Source organism: Equus przewalskii, chromosome 1, assembly GCF_037783145.1.
Source record: "Equus przewalskii isolate Varuska chromosome 1, EquPr2, whole genome shotgun sequence".
NCBI classification, from domain to species: Eukaryota; Metazoa; Chordata; class Mammalia; order Perissodactyla; family Equidae; genus Equus; species Equus przewalskii.
The window spans coordinates 107856841-107879021 of record NC_091831.1 but is presented as its reverse complement, the minus strand read 5'-3'; the positions used below and the strand labels follow the sequence as shown (position 1 = coordinate 107879021).

Below are 22181 nucleotides of genomic sequence, written 5' to 3'. Positions count from 1 at the left end.
GATGGTTGCACAACAACGTGAATGTATTTAATGGCAGAGAATTACACAATTAAAAAATGATTAAAATGGTAAATTTTAGGTTATGCATATTTTACCGCAATAGAATATAAGGAGAAAAAAAAGACTCTCACCTTTATAAGCAGATTAATGTACCATTCAATTATTAATTCATAATCACAATCAAGTAAAAAAGGCCAAGATGTATAAATTATCAATGATTAATAGACAAAACCCGGCATACAGAGGAACATAAGATATAAAAATTTATAAAAATATTATAAAATATTTATAGAATACTATGAACTATTTATACTCATGACTTAAAAAAAAAGACTCCAAACCCAAATAGATTACAAATAGGAAAAAATACAAAAGCTGCCAACTAAATATCCTTTAAACACCACCAGTCTCAGACAATTTGATTGGTGAATCTTTTCAAAAGGTCATGGAACAGACAGTTCCCATTGTCTTTACACCATTACAGAACATAAAAAAAGAAAGAAAGCTTCTCAGTCTTCCAAAACCACTGTAATAATGATTGATGCAATTTACAAGCATAATTCTTTATGTCCTCCTTCCTTTCTCTTTTCTTGCTGTAGGATACTTTGTGGTTGCCATATATTGTCATTTCATCCTGCTCATCCTTAACATGGAAGTTCTGGCCACAGTGTAGGATTTCTTTGCTATTATGAGGAAAATCTCTAAATATGTGGAAACTGAAAAACACACTTGTTAATAATAAATGGATCAAAGAGGAAGATTCAAAGGAGATTAAAAAAATATAGAACTGAATGAAAACAGAATACAACATATCAAAATATGTGGGAGGTAGCTAAAGCAACACTGAGAGGGAAACTTATAGCACTCTATGCTTACATAAGAAACCAGGAAAGGTCTCAAATTAATAACCTAATTCCTATCTTAAGAAATAGAAAATAAAGAGCAAAATCAACCCAAAGCAAGCAGAAGGAAGGAAATCATGAAAAGCAGAAATAAATGAAACTGAAAACAGAAAATCAGTGAAGAAAGAACTGGTTCTTTGACCAGAGCAACAAAACTGACAAACGTCTAGCAAGAGAAAAGATAAAAGACACATATTATCAACATCAGAAAGGAAACAGGTATCACTACAGACCCTTGAGACATTAAAATTATGATAAGAGAATATTATAAATAATTCTATGCATATAAATTTGACAATTTAAATAAAATGAATCAAGGCCTCAAAAAACACAAACTACCACAACTCGCCCAATATGAAACAGATAATTTGAATAGCCTTATAATTATTAAGGGAATTAAAGTTAGAATTTTAAATCTCCCTCAAATATCCAGGCCTACATAGTCTCACTGGAAAATTCTATCAAATGCTTAAAGAAGAATTAACACCAATTCCACACAATCTCTTACAGAAAAGAGGAGAGAAAACTTCCCAACTCATTTGATGAGGCCCTGACACCAAAACCAGACAAAGACAATTAAAAAAAGAAAACAACAGACCCATCTCTCTCATGACCTTAGATGCAAAATATCCTCAACAAAATATTAGTAAATCAAATCTAACAATGTATAAAAATGATTATGCAGCATGCCCAAGAAATATTTATTCTAGGTGTGTAAAACTGGTTAGCATTAGAAAGCCAATCAATGTAATCTACCATATCAACAAGCTAAAGAAGAAAAATCATGCCATCAGATCAATTGACAAGGAAAAAGCATTTGACAAAATCTAACAAATATTCATTTATCCCTCAGCAAGTTAGGAATAAGAGGGAATTATCTCATTTAAAAGAAAAAATATATATATATATATACACACACACACACACACACAAAGGAAAAAAATGTATACAAAATTCTACGGCTAACATGACCTTAATTGTGGAAGGCTGAATGCTTCCGCTTTAAGATTGGGAACAAAGCAAACATGTCCACTCTCATCACACTTATTCAACATAATACTAGAAGTTCTAACCAGTGCAACAAGACAAGAAAGAGAAACAAAATGCACAGAAATTGGAAGCGAATCCCAAAAAATCTATCAAAAATCTCCTAGAACGATTAAGTGAATTCAGCAAGGTCACAGGATACAAAATAAATGCACAAAAATCATCACATTTCCAATAAGTAACAAGAAACATGCACACGCTGAAACAAAAAACAAATATCATTTAAAATCACTCCAAAGAGAACAAAATATTTAAGTATACACTTAACAAAATACATACAGGATCTGTATGATTAAAATTATGAAATGTTGATGAAAAACATCAAAGAAGATCTAAATAAATGGAGAGGCATACCATGTGCATGGATTGAAAGACTCAACATGGAAAGATGTCAATTCTCTCCAAATTGCTATATAGGATTAATGTAATTCCTATTAAAACTTCTGCAAGATTTTTTGGAGACAAAAACAGCCTACTCTAAAATTTACTTGGAAAAGCACAGCCTGTAGAACAGCTAAAACAACCTTGAGAAAAAAGAATGAAGTGGGAGAAATCACTTTACCCGATATTAAAGCTTACTACAAAGCTACAGTAACCAAGGTAGCGTGGGACTGGCAGATGGTGTGCCCAGTGACACACAGATCAGTGCCAGAGAACAGAAAATACAGAAATAAATCCACACAAATATTCTCAACTGATTTTCTTTCACATAGGTGCAAAAGCAATTCCATGGAGGAAGGACAGCCTTTTCAATAAATGGTCTGGAGCAACCAGAGAAGCATAGTCAAAATAAGGAATCTTGACTGAAACCTCACACCTTATGTAAAAATTGACTCCAATGGTACTTACATGTAAGGTGTAAAACTATAAAACTTAGGGAAAAACACGGGAGAAAAATGTTCAGGATCTAGTGCTAGGCAAATAGTTCTTAGTCTTGACACCAAAATCATCCTTTATAAAAACAAAAAATTGATAAATTGGACCTTATTAAAATAAAAAGCTATTATTCTCTGAAGAGGTTGAAAAGACAAGTTGTAGACTGGGAGAAAACATTTGCAAGCCACAGAGCCAACAAAGAACTAGTATCTAGAGTATATGAAGAACTCTCAAAACTTAACAGTAAAAATCAAAGAAGCCAATTAGAAAATGAGCAAAATACATGAACATTTATTTCCCCAAGGCATATATACAGATGTCAATGAGGCACATGGAAAGATGTTCAACATCATTAGGCATCAAGAAAATGCAAAATAAAACCATGACATATCACTGCATACTTATGAGAATGACTGAAAAACACTGACAAAACCAAATGCTGGTGAAGATGTGGAGAAACTGGATCACTCTTACACTACTGATGGAAATGTAAAATGGTACAGCTGCACTGGAAAACAGTTTGGTATTTTCTTATAAAACTAAACAAATAATTATCATATAATACAGCAATTACATCCTAAGATATTCATCCCAGAGAAATGAAAACTTATGTTCACACAAAAACCTGTACATAAATGTTCATAGCAGCCTTATGGATAACAGCCAAAAACTGGAGTTAGCCCAGATGTCCTTCCACAGGCAAATGGTTAAACAAACTGTCATACATATGTACCATGGAATACTACCCAACAATTAAAAGGAAGAAACCACTGAAACATACAACTTGGACATATCTCCATGGCATTACGCTAAATGAAAAAAGCCAATTCCAAATGGTTACATACTGTATTATTCCATTTATATAACATTCTGGAAATGGTGGACAGATTAGTGGTTGCCAGGAGTTAAAAATGGGGCAGAAGGGGGGCTGGCCTGGTGGTACAGTGGTTAAGTTCACATGCTCTGCTTCGGCGGCCCAAGGTTCATGGGTTTGGATCCCAGGCACAGACCTCTGCATTGTTCATGAAGCCACACTATGGCAGCATCCCACATACAAAATAGAGGAAGACTGACACAGATGTTAGCTCAGCAACAATCTTCCTCAGCAAAAAGAAGAGGATTAGTGACAGGTGTTAGCTCAGGGCCAATACTCCTCACCAAATAAAAGGGGGGGGGGGCAGAACGGAAGTGGATGTGGTTATAAAAGGTCGGCATGAGGGACCCTTGTAGTGTTGAAATAGTTCAGTATCTTGGCTATGGTGGTGGATATGTAAACCAACACAGGTGACAAAATTGCATAAAACTTAATCAACATATTCTCACACCCATACAGACAGACAAATAAATTCGAGTAAAAATGGAGAAATCTAAATAAGATGGGTTGATTGTATCAATGTCAATATCGTGGTTGTGATATTGTTACCATTAGGGGAAACTAACCAAAGTGTACAGAAGAGCTCTTACTATTATTTGTAACAACTTCATGTGAATCTACAAATTTCTCAGCAAAAATTTCAATTAAATTTTTTTAATTCTATATTTTAAGCAATCCTAACCCTCCTCCATTTCTATTCTACAAACAAATCATTTGTGGGTGACATTTCTATAGATGCTCATTGTGGAGTAGCATTAAGTATAAAACAAGTCTTTGTATCCATTTTCACAGAGTTCTTAAGAAGAGTTTTTCAGATCCAGTATCTAGGGAGTAAAAGCAAGGGCTTTGCAGTGATTCTGGTTTCCATAAGTTATCTAATTGATATGGATAGACTAGTGCTCCTTGCCCATTTCTAAAATAAGAGGATTAAGTATAGACAATTTATAAATTTCATTCTTGCTCTTTAATTCTATGTGTTCATTCTACTCTAATCTCTAATTTACTCCTTCATTATCCACCATGAAAATGCTAATGTAGAAAAAGAAACAAGTGGAAGCTGATTTGTAATCTGCTCCTTTCTGCACACACTCAGGCATTGTTTTCCTCCAAATCTGAATGCATTTTTGAATCCCCTCTTAGAATCAAGCCCAGCCATGCTTTAAACCAAAACATTTCACTTCCTTTCCTATACCTGAAAAACTGCTTTGTAATAACTTGAGAGGTGGCAAGAGTCAAGGGTGGAATGAAATGTGGATAAGTGCACAACCCTTTTTGAATTACATATTCCTATAAAAATGCTGGATGCTCTGCTCAATTGTAAACTGTAAAAATGATTTGCTATCCAAAGTAAGTAAATTTGGGACTGACCTATTGTTTCAAGTTAACTGCATCACAGCCTCCCCAAGTTGGCTATGAGCAGGCAAGAGCTGAGAGAGTAACTCTAAACAGTTTACATAAAGGTCTAGATGATTTTTCCAAGTGGCTTAAAACACATGACAAATAACACCACAGAGGCAGGTGCATGTACAAAGGAAGGCATAACCACTGTGCTAACTAATGCTCATTGTCGAGTAGCATCAAATACAAAACAAGTCTACAAGACAACATCCTGAGGATGGGGGATCATGAAACCGTGCTAATGCTTTTGTCCTGACTCAAAGGAGAACGTTTGAATAAGGCTGCAGCATACTTTAGGTATTTACACACAGGAGAAAAGATCTGCTTTTCTTTCACCATTTATTCATTAACTTCTTTCTTTTTCCCGCCTGCCTCCCTCCCTCCCTTCCTTCCTTTCTCTTATTGGTGCTGGAATTTGGGACAAAGGAACATGAGCAACAGGGGAAATAAAAGAGCCAGGCTGTGGTGGGAGGGAGTAGGCAGGGTGGGAGAAGTAGAAAAAGAAGAGGGTGTACAGGCAAAGAAGAAATCGCATTTTAATGGATGGAGCAAGAAGAGAATGAGTCAAAGGAGGAGACTCCAGGACAGAGGTGTGCTGGCAATGTTTAACAACTGACTCTTCAGAAAACAACTTACACACACACATATATATATGCACATATGCATACATATATAGGCTAATTATAAATTTTAATAGTGTAAAGGATTTGAAACAAGCAATTTACAGTAATAAAAATATAAAAATCTACATACTATACATAACTATGAGTATACTCTACATACTACACTATTCTCCACGTAACTGAGTTATACATTGTAACTTCAGCGTGACTTGCTATTTCTTTTTTAAAAATAGCTTTACTGAGCTATGTCACATATTACACAATTTGCCCATTTAAAGTGTAAAATTCAATGGTTTTTTAGTACATTCACAGATATGTCAACCATCATCAGAGTCAATTTTAGATAGTTTTCATCACCTCAATAAAGAAGAAACGCCATACCCTTTAACTATCGCTCCCCTTCCCTCTTCCTCCAGCCCAAGGCAACTGTTAATTTACTTTCTGGCTCTACAGAGTTCCCTGTTCTGGACTTTCATATGAAAGCAATCACATAATATGCGGTCTTTTATGACTGACTTCTTTCACTTAGCATAAGGTTTTCAAGGTTCATACACGTTGTAGCACGTATCAGTACTTTATTCGTTTTTATGTCTGAATAATATTCCACAGTATGGTTTTACCACATTTCGTTCATCCATTCATCTGTTGATGGACATTTGGGTTGTTTCTACATTTTGGCTCTTAGGAACAATGCTGCTATAAACATTTATGTACAAGTTTTTGTGTGGACATACGTTTTCATTTCTCTAAGGTATATACTGAGGAAGGAAACTGCCAGGTCATACAGTAACTCTATGGTTCAATCATTTGAGGAACCACCAGACTCTTTACCAAAGCAGCTGCCCACCAACAGCATCACCACCAGCAACGCATAAGGGTTCAGACTTCTCCACATCCTCCCAATGCTTGTTGTTACCTGAGTCTTTTATCCTAGCCATCCTATTGGTGTGAGGGAGTATTGTGTTTTGATTTGCATTTCCCTGATGACTACTGACGTGAAGCATCTTTTCATGTGCTTATTGACCATTTGTACATTTCCTTGGACAGATGTCTGTTAGATCTTTTGCCCATTTTAAAGTTGGTTATCTGTCTTTTTATAATTGATTTGTAAAAGCTCTTTATATATTCTAGAAACAAGTCCCTTATCAGGCATATGAGTTGCAAATATTTTATCCCATTTTGTGGGCTGTCTTTTCACTTTCTTGACAGCGTTCTTTGATATAAAATATTTTAATTTTGATGAAGTCAAATTCCTCCATTTTTTCTTTTGTTCCTCATGCTTTTGATGTCATATCTAAGAATTCTTTGTAAATCCAATGTCATGAAGATTTACCCTTATGTTTACTTCTAAGAGTTTTAAAGTTTTAGCTCTCCCACTTGGGTCTCTGATTCATTTTTAGTAAATTTTTGTAAATGGTGTGTGGAAAGGGTCCACCTTCATTCTTTTGCATATATCTATCCAGTTCTCCCAGCACCATTTGTTGAAGAGACTATTCTTTCCCCATTGAATGCTTTTGGCACTCATTAAAAATCAGACCATAGATGTTTGGGTTTTTTACTAGACTCTCAATTCTGTTCCAGTGATCTATGTGTCTATCCTTACACCACTATCACACTGTTGATTCCTGTTGCTTTGCAGTTAGTTTTGAAATCAGAAAGTGTGAGTCCTGATATTTCTTCTTTTTCAAAATTGCTTTGGCTATTCTGGGCCCCCTGCAATTCCATATGAATTTTAGAATAAGTTTATCAATTTCTACAAAGACATCAGTGGGATTTTGATGGGGATATCTTTGAATCTGTAGATCAGCTTGGGGAGTATTGTGATTGCTACAGACTGAACGTGTCCTCCCAAAATTGATATGCTGAAATCTAAACTCCAAGGTGATGGGGAGGTGGGGCCTTTAGGAGGTTTCTAAGTCATGAGAGTAGAGCCTTCATGAATGTAATTAGTGCCCTTATAAAAGAGACCATAGGAAGCTCCTTTACCCTTTCCACCATGTGAGGACAAAGCAGGAAGTTGGCCATCTATGAACCATTAAGTGGGTTCTCACCAGACACTAAACCTCCTGGCACCTTGCTCTTAAAATTTCCAGCTTCCAGAACTGTGAAAAATAAATCTCTATTGTTTATAAGCCATACAGTCTATGGTATCCTGTTATAGCAGCCCAAACAGACTAAGACAGCAAATGTACCAACGTTAAATCTTCCGATCCATGAGCATAGTATATTTTCTCAATTATTTAGATCTTCTTTAATTTCTTTCAACAATACTTGCAGTTTTCAAAGTATAAGTTTTGCATTTCTTTTGTTAAATTTATTCCTAAGTATTTTATTCTTCTTGATGCTATTGTAAATGGAATTTTATTATTTTCATTTTCAGATTATTCATTGTAAATGTTTAGAAATATAACAGTTTTTTTGTATTTTGATCTTACATCTTGCAACCTTGCTGACTTTTTTTATCCATTCTAATAATGTTTTAGTGGATTCCTTAGGACGTATGAATGTATACAAATATATCTCTCTTACTGGTTCTGTTTATCTGGAGAACCATGACTAATATAACACATTATACAGTATTTCTAACATAAGGCTACAATAGATGCAAATAACCTCAACAGCATGACAATAGTAAAATATATTTTAAAAAAAGGAGGTGTTGAGTTCTGAATATAGACTATCTTTGCTTTTAATATAATGTATTTCAATGTAGTCTATATAATTTAATTTTTAATAATGGCTATAACCAGATCACAAAATCTGATAACTTAATCAGTCACTCTTCCAAGCTATTACAGCCTGCTCCAGCACACCCCCTCTCAGGACATATTCTGCACACGAAGGGAGGAAACAGTCTCTGACAAATCATAATCCCTCCCACATCTCTTAGGTGGACTATGAAATAAGGATAAGGTGGAAATTATAATTCCCAAGCATATCATGCCTTCTTCCTTTGCTACCAAATGCTTTCCTTTTATCACCTGTTCTCCTGGGTTCCAGGAAAAGTCCTTTGCTAGTTGCTTTCAGGAAAAGGGGCTGCACTCTGGCTTCACCTACTAGAAATCATGTATCATGCTCGGGAGGCACCCACGGGGGAGAGGCTGAGATCAAGCTCTCCAATCAGAAACAGAAACAGACAAGAAAGGAGAAGGTGGTGATCTGCTTCCTATCAAAATGCTTGCCCAGGTGTCAGATCTCCTGAGGCCACCCTTTTTTTGTTTCGGGGACATAGGCACATAACAGAAAGCCTGGGCAGAGACTAGAGTGATGTCCAATTAGTGTGCAGATTCCAGGCACAGCGGGATCAGGCAGAGTCAGGCTTTCAGGCTGACAATGACATATCACACTGTCCCTGCAGGGTGACGACTCTAATTTAAAAAGATTTAGGGTCAGAAAAACACCGGTGTGGTCACGGATAACCACAACATAAGTCACGTTAGTGTTTACTTACAGGGGAAGATACTTCTCCCAGTTACGGGCTTGATGTGGCTAGAGAAGAAGAGCTCACATTTCTTACAAAACTGCACACTGTTTTCGCATCACTTGGTTGTGACATCTAAGCTACTGTTTAGGTTCCTTCAAATTCTTCTCTATACAGGAGAGCTTTCCCCATGTATTCAAAGGTTTACTGTGACAAAAAATAAACAAGGTATATTCTTTACCTCCACCATCCACTGATTCTCATCCTCTCCATCCCTTTTAATTGTTAGTATAATTCTAAAGTTATAGTACTATGTAAAACAGAAATTTAATGATTTACTAGTGGTTAAGAGCACAGGCTGATGCCAGAACCTGTTAGCTCCATGACTTTGGAAAAGCTACTTAACTCTCAAGGTCTTACCTGTAAAATGGTGATAAAATAGTACCTTTCTCCGATCCACAGCTGTCAGGAGTAAATGAATGTATATACCTAACATGCTCAGAGCAGCGCCTTGCACACAACACGTGCTCAGTGAAATTAGCAATCATCACCATCATCATCACGCAGCAGTCAGTTTTGTATAAAAATATTAAAGAGCATATTTCAATCTTATGTCTGAACATATATTAAAATAAATTAAATATATAGCTTTTATGAAATTTTCCACCAAAATTTCTGTTTCTTGGCAATACCAAATAGGACAAATACTTTAATTCATTCCACATTACAGTGGGAGGCTATAGTTGTGTTCTTTGCAATAAAATTACCTGACTATACTCAAATTTACCAAAAACAAGGACAAGAATGCATGTTCACTGCAATCATGCCCATGACAGCAAAACAATGAGACGGCCGCCCTGCCTGAGCGCAGGGCAAGGTGGTGCACCGTGGGGAAGCATGGCAGCTGCCTCTAAAACCGTGAGGGACTCCCTATGTCCACGTCCACGGTAAAGTCTCAAATAGTATCACTGGGCAGGGAAAACGTCTCAGACAAAAGTTTACAGCATAATCTTGTCTAAAGATAAAGCTTCACGTTGGTTCACGTATATAAACACACATGCATACAGAAAGGCCCGAATATCATCACAAAATGATCGTCCGTGTGGGAGCGAGTAGGGGACAGAGAGAGTAGACCTTCAGTTTTATTTCAGTTTATGTATTGCTTACATCTTTTACAATGAGAATCTATTAATATTTTATTTCACATTAAAATAGGAAAATAGCGTCTTCTCATTTAAGACAAAATACTTAGGGACAGTGATGATCTGTATTTGAAAAGCATTCTGTTATGCTTTCATTTAAAAACATAGTAAAAAAATATAAAACTAAATCCAAATCTTTTGCAGGATGATTGAAAGAATGTCATAAAACAAGATTTTTAAACAAGTTTTTGATGCTATAATATTTCACTGCACAAGCAGCCTCAAATTAAACAAAACATGATGAGGAATTCTGAAAACGAATAATGCTTTTTCTTGTAATTAAAACAGCACATTTACTTAAAATCCCCGAATGATCCTGTACCTTCCTCCGGGGCTCTCAGGAAAGAACTGTTGGGGTACACTCACTGACTCACTCCCATGCATTCTGGGCCAGGAATGGTGCCAGGCCCTGGATGTACGACAAGGTACAACACAGATGGGGCCTTCTCCCTTGCGCTGCTTTGTCAAGCAGTGAATGATGGGGAAATGCCTGCACTTGGAAGAAAACGGACAATGCTGAGAGAAAGAACAGAAGTGGGCAGCCTCTCGGATAGGACAGGGTGACCCAGGAAGGCCCTTCCGCGGAGGTACCACCTACTCTGGAGTCTGGAGGGTGAGAAGGAACCCCCTGCAGGCCCGCTGGGAGGAAGAGCAACCATGCAGAGGGCTCAGAGCATCGGAGCAGCCTGAGGGAAGGAAGAGCCTGGGATTCTAATGGCTGGTGAGGCAGGGGTTGGGAGGAGTGGGGAAGCCGAAGCCGAGCGGCAGCATGGGAAACTTGGAGGGGAAAGTGGTGGGGGAGGGGGGTGTACCACAGGAAGCTGTGGGCAGGGGTGGGAGAAGCCAACTGAAGGGTACCATAAAGTAGGGGGAATAATGATGGCGGCAGAAGGGCAGCATGGGAAGCCGGGGGGGGGGGGGGGGCGGGGGAAGCGGTGGGGGAGGGTGGAAGCAGGGAGGAATGGGTGAAGGGATGCCAAGGAGCACCAGAGGAAGCTGGAGGGGGCCCAGGAGAAGTGGGGGAAGCAGGTGGGGGACCTGGGGGCACTATGGAAGGCTGGAAAAGCAGGAAGGGACAGACCAAAGCAGGGACTCACAGGCTACAAGGAGGACTGCATTCCACGTGCCGTGGGAAGCACACAACTGAATCTGTATTTTAAGAAGCGTGCTCTCTCTCTCCATGAATACACACACAGACACACAAACAGGTGAATGCATTTTGAACCCACAAACAGAGAATTTATGTGTATTTTTTTTACACAAGCCCACAAACACATCTCAAAACTATTCCTGTCTGAAGTAAGTTAAATATTTAATAGATTGTAAATGGTAGAAATTAAGAGGTCACATGCTGTCATGCAATAAAATTAGAAATCAACAGTAAAAGGATAGAAAAACACTCTCGCAAAAAATCTAACAACTTAGAACGTTAAGAATATCAATTTAAGTAATGCTTAGATAAAAGAGCAAAGGAAAAATGAAATTACAAACTATTTAGAATTGGCTCAGTGAGAGCATGCAAGTCAGAAGTACTCAGAGGAAAACCTCTACAGTATTCTACTGTCACTCAACCTCAAAAGAGAAGCGATACACAAAACATTCCTTGAGAAGGTGGAAGGGATTCATAAAATAAAGCAGAATCAATGAAACAACAACTCAAAAAAAGAGTCATCTTGACTCATAAAGCTATGAACTAGTTAGTAACTAACAGATAAACTTTAAATCAATGGAGAGAAAACAAACTGCAACATTAAGAGAAGACATAGCAATCAATTAAAAGGTTTTTAAAATTATTACAGCTTTATTGAGATAAAATTCACCTATTTAAAACCTATAAAAAAAAGCACACAATTTACCTGCTTAAAGTGTACAAGCCATTGGTATCTTGAAGGTATTGTGCAGCTACAGTTAATTTTAGGATATTTTTATCATCCCCAAAAGAAACCTCATACTGTTTCTCCATTAAAAAAAAAAAAATTTAAACGGCCAAATCAGCTCCCCAAAATGCAACAAACGTAGATAATTTCTAGGTTATTTAAACTGTTTCAGAGCATAGATTAACCAAATGCTTCCAAGTTCATTCTGTATAGTAAGCGTAATTCTGATATGAAAACTGGACAAGGAGAGCACCAAAAGGTAAACTGTAGGTCAATCTCATTTACGAATTTAGAGACAAAACTCTTAAAATATTAGCAATTTGATTGCCGCAGAATATGTACGCCTTAGGTGGACGGGGACCAAGGAGGGCCTCTTTCTGTAACGCAAAGGTGGTTTTGCATCAGGAAATCTATTAAGGCAAGTCACTACATTGATAAACCAAAGGAGGAAAGCTGTATGATCATCTTCACAGATGTTGAAAAGACAATGGTAAAATTCACCCATTCTTGATTTAAAAAATAAGATCTTAGAAAGCCAGGCAAGAAGGAAATGCCTTAAGTGAATAGGGCACCACTTGGAAGCTGACAGCAAACATCACACTGAATGGTGACCCATCGGGTCAATCCCTTTCACTCTCAATCCCCTGAAAGTCAGGAATAAAACAAGAGTACAAAAAACCGACTGTTATTAGCTACACTTTTCCCCGTAAATCTTCAACAGGAGTAAAGGGTAACATGGGGCCGGGGCTGCTCCAGATTGACCTGGAAGAAGGACCGGAACATTCTGTCTTCTCATGTCGCTGCTTTCTTGGATACCACAGATCAGTGTAGAAATGTCTCCCCTGTCCTGTGGGCACGTGCCTTGATCGGGGAAGCTGTGTGCTGGCGGCAGGCCATGGGCCTCTGTGACTACAAAGATGTTATAAAAATGCCTGTTGGAAAAGGGACTGTGGCTTTTGTGTCAGGGTAGCCCACAGGCGGCTTGAACGTTTTCTGTGAGAGCAGTCCACATCACGGGTGACGGGCAAATAAATGAAGCTGCTGGGCCTCCCAATGATGTGAAGATGCTCTCTCTTCTCCCTGCTGTGTCTCCTATCCTGTGTCCTTCTATGAAGCTCAGCCAATGATTAGATTAAAAGCCTACAGTTAACAAAGTGGGCAGAGAAAGAACATATCTCAACATAAAAAAGGCCATATACAGGAATCCCACAGCTAACATCCTACTCGATGTTGAAAGGCTGAAAGCTTTTCCTCTAATATCAGGAATAAGGCAAGGGTGCCCACTCTCACCACTCCTATTCAGCATAATACTGGAAGTCCTAGTCAGAGCAATCAGGCAAGAAAAGGAAATAAAAGCCATCTGAATTTGAAAGAAAGAATTAAAATTGTCTCTGTTTGCAGGTGACATGATTTTATATACAAAATCCTAAAGACTCAACCAAAAAACTGTTGGAACTAATCAACAAATTCAGTAAAGTAGCAGGATGCAATATTAACAAACAAAACTATACAGTAATAACAAATTTTCTGAAAAAAATAAAGAAATCGATCCCATTTACAGTAGCATCAAAAACAATAAAATACTTAGGAATAAATTTAACTGAGGAGGTAAAAGATCTGTACTCTGAAAAGTACAAGACATTGATGAAAGAAATCAAAGAAGACACAAATAGATGGAAAGGAATCCCATGTTCAAAGATTGGAAGAATTACTATTGCTAAAATGTCAATACTACCAAAAGCCATCTATAGGTTCAATACAATCCCTATCGAGATTTCCATGGCAGTTTTTTTTCAAAGATTTTATTTTTTTTACTTTTTCTCCCCAAAGCCCCCCAGTACATAGTTGTATATTCTTCGTTGTGGATCCCTCTAGTTGTGGCATGTGGGACGCTGCCTCAGCGTGGTTTGATGAGCAGTGCCATGTCCGCACCCAGGACTCGAACCACCGATACACTGGGCCGCCTGCAGCGGAGAGTGTGAACTTAACCACTCGGCCACGGGGCCAGCCCCTCCATGGCATTTTTTATACAAGTAGAAAAAATACTCCTAAAGTTTACATAGAACCCCAAAATAACCCAAACAGCCAAAGAAATCCTGAGAAAGAACAAAGCAGGAGGCATCACACTTCCTGATTTCAACCTATACTATAAAGCTATAGTCATCAAAACAGTATACGTTACTGTCACAGAAACAGACAAATGGACTAATGAAACAGAATCAAGAGCCCAGAAATAAACCAAAGCATATATGGTCAACTAACATTTGACGAGGGAGCCAAGAATACTTAATGGAGAAAAGACAGTCTCTTCAATAAATGGTTCTGAGATAACCAGATATTCATATCATATCATAAAAGAATATCTTACACCACTCACAAAAATTAACTCAAAATGGATTAAAGCCTTACATGTAAAACCTGAAACAATGAAACTCCTAAAAGAAAACATAGAAATAAAGCTTTGACATGGGTCTTTGTAATGATGTTTTGGATATGACACCTAAAGCACAAGCAATAAAATTAAAGAAGGAAAAAAAGTAGGACTTTATCAAACTAAAAAACTTCTACACAGGAAAAGAAACCAATGGAGTGAAAAGACAACTTATGGAATGGGAAAAATATTTGCAAAGTAAATATATCTGATAAGGGGTTAAGACGCAAAATATTTAAAGAACTCATACAACTCAATAGCAAAAATAATGATAATAATCTAATTAAAAAATGGGCAAAGGGTCTAAACAGACATTTCTCCAAAGAAGATATATGAAAGGCCAACAGGTATATGAAGAGATGCTCAACATCACTAGTCATTAGGGAAACGCAAACTAAAACCATAATGAGATATCACCTCATACCTGTTCGAACGGTCATCATCAAAAGACAAGAGATAACAAATGCTGGCAAGGATGTGGATAAAAGAGAACCCTTATACACTGTTGGTGGGATTGTAAATTGGTAGAGCCACTATGGACAACAGTATGGATGACCCCCAAAAAATTAAAAATAGAACTACCATCTGACCCAGCAATTCCACTTCTGGGTACACATCCAAAGGAAAAAAAAGCCGTTAACGCGAAAAGATATCTGCACTTCCATGTTCATAACAGCATTATTTACAACAGCCAAGACATGGAAACAGCCTAAGTGTCCACTGATGGATGAACAGATAAAGAAGTTGTGGAATACACACACACACACACACACACGCACACACACACACACTGGAATATTATTCAGCCATAAAAAATGAAGAAATCTTACTCTTGCAACAACACGGATGGACCCTGAAGGCATTATGCTAAGTGAAATAAATCAGACAAAGAAAAATACTGGATGATCTCACTTTTATATGGAATCCAAAAAAACCCCAAATTCACACAAAAAGAGATCAGACTTATGGTTGCCAGAGGTGAATGGTGGGGGGAGGGGGAACTGGAAGAAGGTGGTCAAAAGGTACAAACTTCCAGTTACAAGATAAATAAGTACTAGGGATGTAATGTACCACGTGATGATTATAGCTCACACTGCTGTATCATATATATGAAAGTTGTTAAGAGAGTAAATCCTAAGAGTTCTCATCATAAGGAGAAAATTTTTCTTTTTTTCTTTCTTTTTCTTTTCATTCTATCTATATAAGATGATAGATGCTAACTAAACGTATTGTGGTAATCATTTCACAATATATGTAAATCAAACCATCATGCTGTTTGCCTTAAACTTGCACAGTAACATATGTTAATCGTTTCTCATTAAAAATGGTGAAAAAAGCCTACTGTATTACAGGGTACTGAATGCTGATTTTTAATTTTATTTCTTTTAAAGATTGGCACCTGAGCTCACATCTGTTGCCAATCTTCTTTTTTTTCCTTCTTCTTCTTCACCTGTAAACTCCCCAGTACATAGTTGTATATTCTAGTTGTGAGTGCCTCTAGTTGTGCTATGTGGGATGCTGCCTCAGCTTGCCAGGATCCAAACCAGCAAAACTCTGGGCCACCGAAGCAGAGTGCCCGAACTCAACCATTCGGCCATGGGGCCAACCCCCTGAATGCTGATTTAAATCTGTACCAATCAATGTAAAAAGCCAAGAAAAGAATACATGTGCTGCAAATATTCATAATGATGGGAAAATATATTTATTTTCATAGCTATATGGCCGTCCACCTGGAAACTAAAAGATACGTTGGGAGAACTTTTAGAGTTAAAAAATTCGACATACAAAAATCAACAGAGTTTTGGCTTCTGGAAAGATGGAGTAGATGTACTTTTTCCTGTTCTTCTCTCTAAGTACAACTAAAAACACCAGACATAATACACAAAACACACATAAAAAGACTGAAAAGTCTAAAGAAGACAGACTGGTTAGGACCCGGGGATCTAGGGAAGGACACAGCAATGAGTTTTCTGGTTTGTCTTTTTTTTTTTGGCCTTACATATCCCAGACCTGGAGATGAAGACTGAGACCCCCCCACTCCCAACTCCCATAGCACTGAGGGAGACCGCATGGGGAGCCTGGGCTTCCACCCCCACCCAGGAGTAAGGAGCTGCCCCTCTGCCTCCCAGGTTAGGTGGTGCCAAAGGAGACCTGGTGGAGAGTCAGGACTTTGAGCACTCCACAGCTGGAATGAGGCCACTTCCTCATCCCATGTCAGTACGAGCCACTTGGGGAGCAGTAGTGAGGCATTCCCACCCTTCCTAGTCAGGGAGGGATCAGTGGAGGCCTACTGGGAAGCTGGAACTCCCACCCTCACCTAGGAGAAAATATTCAGGATCTAGAGGTAGGCAAAGAATTCTTAGACTTGACACCAAAAGCATGATCTGTAAAAAAAAAAAAAATTGATAAATTAGACTTCATCAAAATTGAAGACTTTTGCCCTGCAAAACATTCCATTAAGAGGATGAAAAGACAAACTACAGACTGGAATAAATATTTGCAAACCACTGTTTGACAAAGGACTAGTATCTAGAATATAAAGAACTGTCAAAACTCCACAAGAAGGAAAGAAGTAAGGAAGAGAGGGAGCGGGGGAGGGAGGGAGGAAGGAAGGAAATGGGCAAAAGAGATAAACAGGCATTTCACCAAAGAGGATATGCAGGTGGCAGTGCAGCACATGAAAAGATATCCAACGTCATTAGCCATCAGGAAAACGCAAAGCAAAACCACCACAGAACATCACATCATACTACGAGAATGGCTAAAATAAAAAAAAGTGACAAAACCAAATGCTGACAAGGATGCAGAGAAACTGGATCTCTTGCACACTGCTAACGGGAACATAAAATGGTCTTGACACTCTGGAAAACAGTTTGGCAGTATCTTCAAAAACTAAACATGCACCTACCATACAACTCAGGATTTGAATTCCTGGGTATACATCTCAACGAAATGAAAATTTATGTTCACACAAAAACCTGTACATGAATGTTCATAGCAGCTTTATTCATAATAGAAAGTAAAATTAGCCCAGCTGTCCTTCTGAAGGTTAAATATTAACTGTGGCACATCTGTACAATGGAACACTGCTCCAGAGAATAAATAAGAAGAAGCTATCAGTATGTGCAACAACCTGGATGAATCGCCAGAGAATTATGCTGAGTGAAAAGAGCTAATTCCAAAAGGTTACATATTGCATGATTCCACTTATATAAGGTTTTGGAAATAAAAAAAATAATAGAAATGGAGTGTTCTAGCAGACTACCGATTGCCAGGAGTTAAGGTGGGGGAAAGGGAAGTGAATGTGGTGATAAAGAAGCAAGATGAGGGACCTTCATAGTGGTAGAGATGTTCTGTATCTTCACTATATCAATGTCAATATCCCAGTATGGTATTGTACTATAGTTTTGAAATATGTTACTACTGGGGGAAACTGGATAAAAGCTACATAAATCTTTTTGTATTATTTCTTGAAACTGTGTGTATATCTATAATTATCTCAAAATGAAAAGGTTTAATTAAAAAATAAATAGCTTTCCTATATTATAGCAATAACCAATTATAAACTCTAAAAAAAAATACCACTGAAATTAGCATCAACTACTTCAAACAAACTAGGAATAAAGTTAATACAAAATATTTCAGCACTATATGAAGAAAGCTGGAGCACTTCCCTCAATGCCATAAAAGGCCTGAAAATGGAAGAGACATAACTTGGTCCTAAATAAAAGACTTAATATTATAAAAATCTCAATTCTTTCCTAACTTACCAATACAATAAATTCTGCTTCTATGAAAAAAAGCTCAACCTCACTGATGAGCAAGGGTGATCAAATTAAAATAATGAGATTTAATTTTTCATCCTCAGATTGGCAAACATTTTCAATATTGGTAACATCTCATGTTGGCAAGGGAGTGGGACATGCTCATTCGCATGGATGGCAGGTAGACATGTACATGAACACAACCCTTTCTGGAAGGCAACATACACCAAAATTTTTAATGCATTTACCCTTTCGCCATCAGTTCAACTTTTAGGAAGTGTCCTACATAAACACACAGAAACTTGTCCACAGCATTATTTATAAGAAAATTGGCTCCAGCACTATTTGTGACATGAGAAGTTAGAGACAACTTAGCACAGTGCCACTGGGAACCTGTGAGATAATGTGCAGAACTTACATCCACAGAATATAATGCAGGAGTTAAAAGGTGGACTAGATGTCAAGTTACTTCTCTACTTTGCATACAGAAATTTCCATGAGTACATGCCAACACGGGAGGTTAAAGAAGACTTTATATACTTCTCTATTTTTGGAATTTTACAATGGATACCTTTCTTTGGTACTTTAAATTGTCAGATAAATAAAACAGACAAATTTCTGGCAAAACTTAATAAGAAAGGAAGAGAAGTATAAAATATAAAACAGTATGCATACAAATAAAAGGAATAAGAACATAATGTTGCCATAGATATTTTTAAGACAATTCAGTACGTTACTTCATATTAATAAATGTGGAAAGAACAATACAATGAAAAAGTGTTAATAATATAGACATTGTCAGAAGTAGTTCAAAAGCTGAGAAAGAAAGAAAAAAGCTGGAAGAATAGAAAATTATATCAAATAAATCTTATAAAATAGTGCTAGACCCAGAGAATTATAGGTTTGAGTGCCAATATCCAGAACAGAAAATTCTTTAGATTGCATTTTCTCAATTAATTTTTATGAAATCACTATCATAGTGAAACAAAATATGAAAGGGTAGGAGAAAAATGAAAACTACAAATTAACTGCATTTATGAATACAGATGAAAAATCATAAATAAGATATCAGCAAATAGAATCCAGTAATATTTTACAAGACTTATGGAGATTTCATTCCAGTTATGTTCCATGTAGAACATAATCCTGAGACTCTATTAACGTAATCTATCGTACCAATGGATCAAAATAAAAATATATATAATCTTAACAGATGTCAAAAAAACCCTTTGGTAGAATTTAACCTCCATTTTATTTTTTAAAAGACTCTTAGTAAAATATGAATAGACCTTTATCACCTTAACATTACAAGAATACTCATCTGAAACTGTCTCTCAGCATCATAACTGACAGTAAATCATTAAGGGCTTCTAATTAATATTCAGGAACAAAAAGTGGATGATGAAACACCATTAATATCCAATATTATTTTGGTAGTTTGAGACAAAATAGCTAGACAGGACAACAAAACAAGATGTACAACTACTGGAAAGAAGGAGACAAAAGTTTAATGATTTCCTCTGACTATGGGATCAAACTATGGGATCAAAGCTTCAACTGTACATTTGGTGGCACGTACAGTTAAATATAAATAATTGTAAAATTACTGAAAGTCTTATACACCACTAGTAGCCTCTTACAATATAAAATAAGAATTTAAAAAATACACCCACCAGAGCAACAAGATATTTAAAACAGCTAGCATTAAACTTTAAAAGAAATATAGATGGTCCACATGTGAATTTGTAAATGCTATAAAAATGTAATAATACTTATAGCAAAATATATCCCAGATCTATGAAATATATAAATACTAAAAGATGAAATGCTAAAATACTGGGGGGGGGGGGAGAGGAATGGGAAAATTATTTATAATCTTGGACTGGGAAAAGGTTTTCTAGGCAAAACATATAGGCCAGAGATCATAAGGGCAAAAATATATAAATGAATAAAATCAATTTGAGTACATAAAATTTCCACCCAGGAAGAATACCATTAAAAACACCAAAAGGTAAATAACAGGGGCCGGCCCTGTGGCCGAGTGGTTAAGTTCGTGCATTCCGCTTCAGCGGCCCGGGGTTTCGCCAGTTCAGATCCCAGGCCCGGACATGGCACTGCTCATCAAGCCATGCTGAGGTGGCGTCCCACATAGCACAACCAGAGGCACTGACAACTAGAATACACAGCTATGTACTGGGGGGCTTTGGGGACAAGAAGGAAAAAAAAAAAGTTGGCTCAGGTGCCAATCTTTAAAAAAAAAAGATGAAAAACTATGAAAAAATATATATCTGCAACACATACGATGATGGCCAGTTTCCTTAACACAGAAAGTGCATTTATAAATCAATTGTGAAAAATAACGACCTAACAGAAAAATAGGCCACAAAAATGAACTGGCAGTTAGCAAATAGAGAAATAAAAACTTACAAACAAATGTAAAAGATGCTCAACTTTTACTTTTTTTTTCTGCTTTTTCTCCCCGAATCCCCCCAGTACATAGTTGTATATTTTAGTTGTAGGTCCTTCTAGTTGTAGCATGTGGGACACCACCTCAACATGGCCTGACGAGCAGTGCCATGTCCGTGCCCAGGATCCGAACCAGCGAAACCCCAGGCCCCCTAAGCACAGAGAGCGAACTTAACCACTCGGCCATGGGGCCGGCCCCTCAAACTTATTTATTTATTTATTTATTTATTTATTTATTTATTTATTTTTGATTTTCTTTTGTTGTTGTTATTTTTTTTTATTAATGTTATGAAAAAATATGGAACGCTTCATGAATTTGCGTGTCATCCTTGCACAGGGGCCATGCTAATCTTCTCTGTATCGTTCCAATTTTAGTATATGTGCTGCCGAAGCGAGCACCTCAAATTTATTTTTAATTATGGAAATGCAAGTTACATAAGATCTTACATTTTTGTCAGATTGGCAAAGATAAAACAATTCTGATAACACACACAAGTGTGTGTGGGTCTAGGTAATGAGGCACAGCCATGCACCACTGGCAAAAGTTTGGTGCCCCATCTTTGGAACGCAATTTAGGAATAACATTCTAAATTTAAAGTGTACTCTTATGCTTTGACTGAAAGGACACTCAGTGATTTCTTCTCCAGATCTATCTGTACATTCCTCTCTGTTCACCACTATACCCTGTGCACCTAGGCCAGTTCCCACAGCAGCAGCGACAGCCACTCGGTATTTGTTGAGTAATAGATGTGCACAGAGGGTAATCTTCTCTGCCATGTTTGTTTTAGAAAAACATCCCTAACCTGTCCTTCATTAAGTGGTGGTTAAATAAACTATCATCCATCCATCCATCCAGTGGAATTCTCTGCTGCTCTCTATTAACAGCCTGGAAGATCTCCAAGTGCTGATGAGCAGATGTTACCCAGCTACATGGTTGGCTGACATAAGCGATGTGAATGATGGTATATAGAATAGACTCCACACATGCGTAAAAATGATAATACACCAAAATATGCATAGCAAATGTCTGGCTACCAAAAGCCTTCTGGAAGGGAGTGCTAGGAGTCTAGAACAGAAAAGAGATTTATTTTATATATAGGCTGAGAAAATGAGTTAATTTTTAATTATGCAGAGGAAAAAAGACACAACCACACACAAAGATATGGAGATGTACTAAATATCCTAAAGAAAAACAACAACTGCCCTGAAGGATTTATAAAAACAGTTGGATAAGCCAAAGCACACACAATGTTCATGAATGGGAAAACATGGTATTGTTAACACGTCAATTCTCCGCCAA

At 37.3% G+C, this 22181-nt stretch overlaps 1 protein-coding gene and 1 non-coding gene across 3 annotated transcripts in view; both read right to left on the bottom strand.

Moving 5' to 3' along the window:
- ENTREP2 (endosomal transmembrane epsin interactor 2) overlaps nt 1-22181 on the bottom strand; it is a 423055-nt gene that overhangs the window by 90129 nt on the left and 310745 nt on the right. The window lies entirely within an intron of this gene.
- On the bottom strand, nt 21174-21280 carry LOC139078634 (U6 spliceosomal RNA). The gene has a single exon (XR_011531663.1). It is a non-coding gene; the product is annotated as a U6 spliceosomal RNA (small nuclear RNA).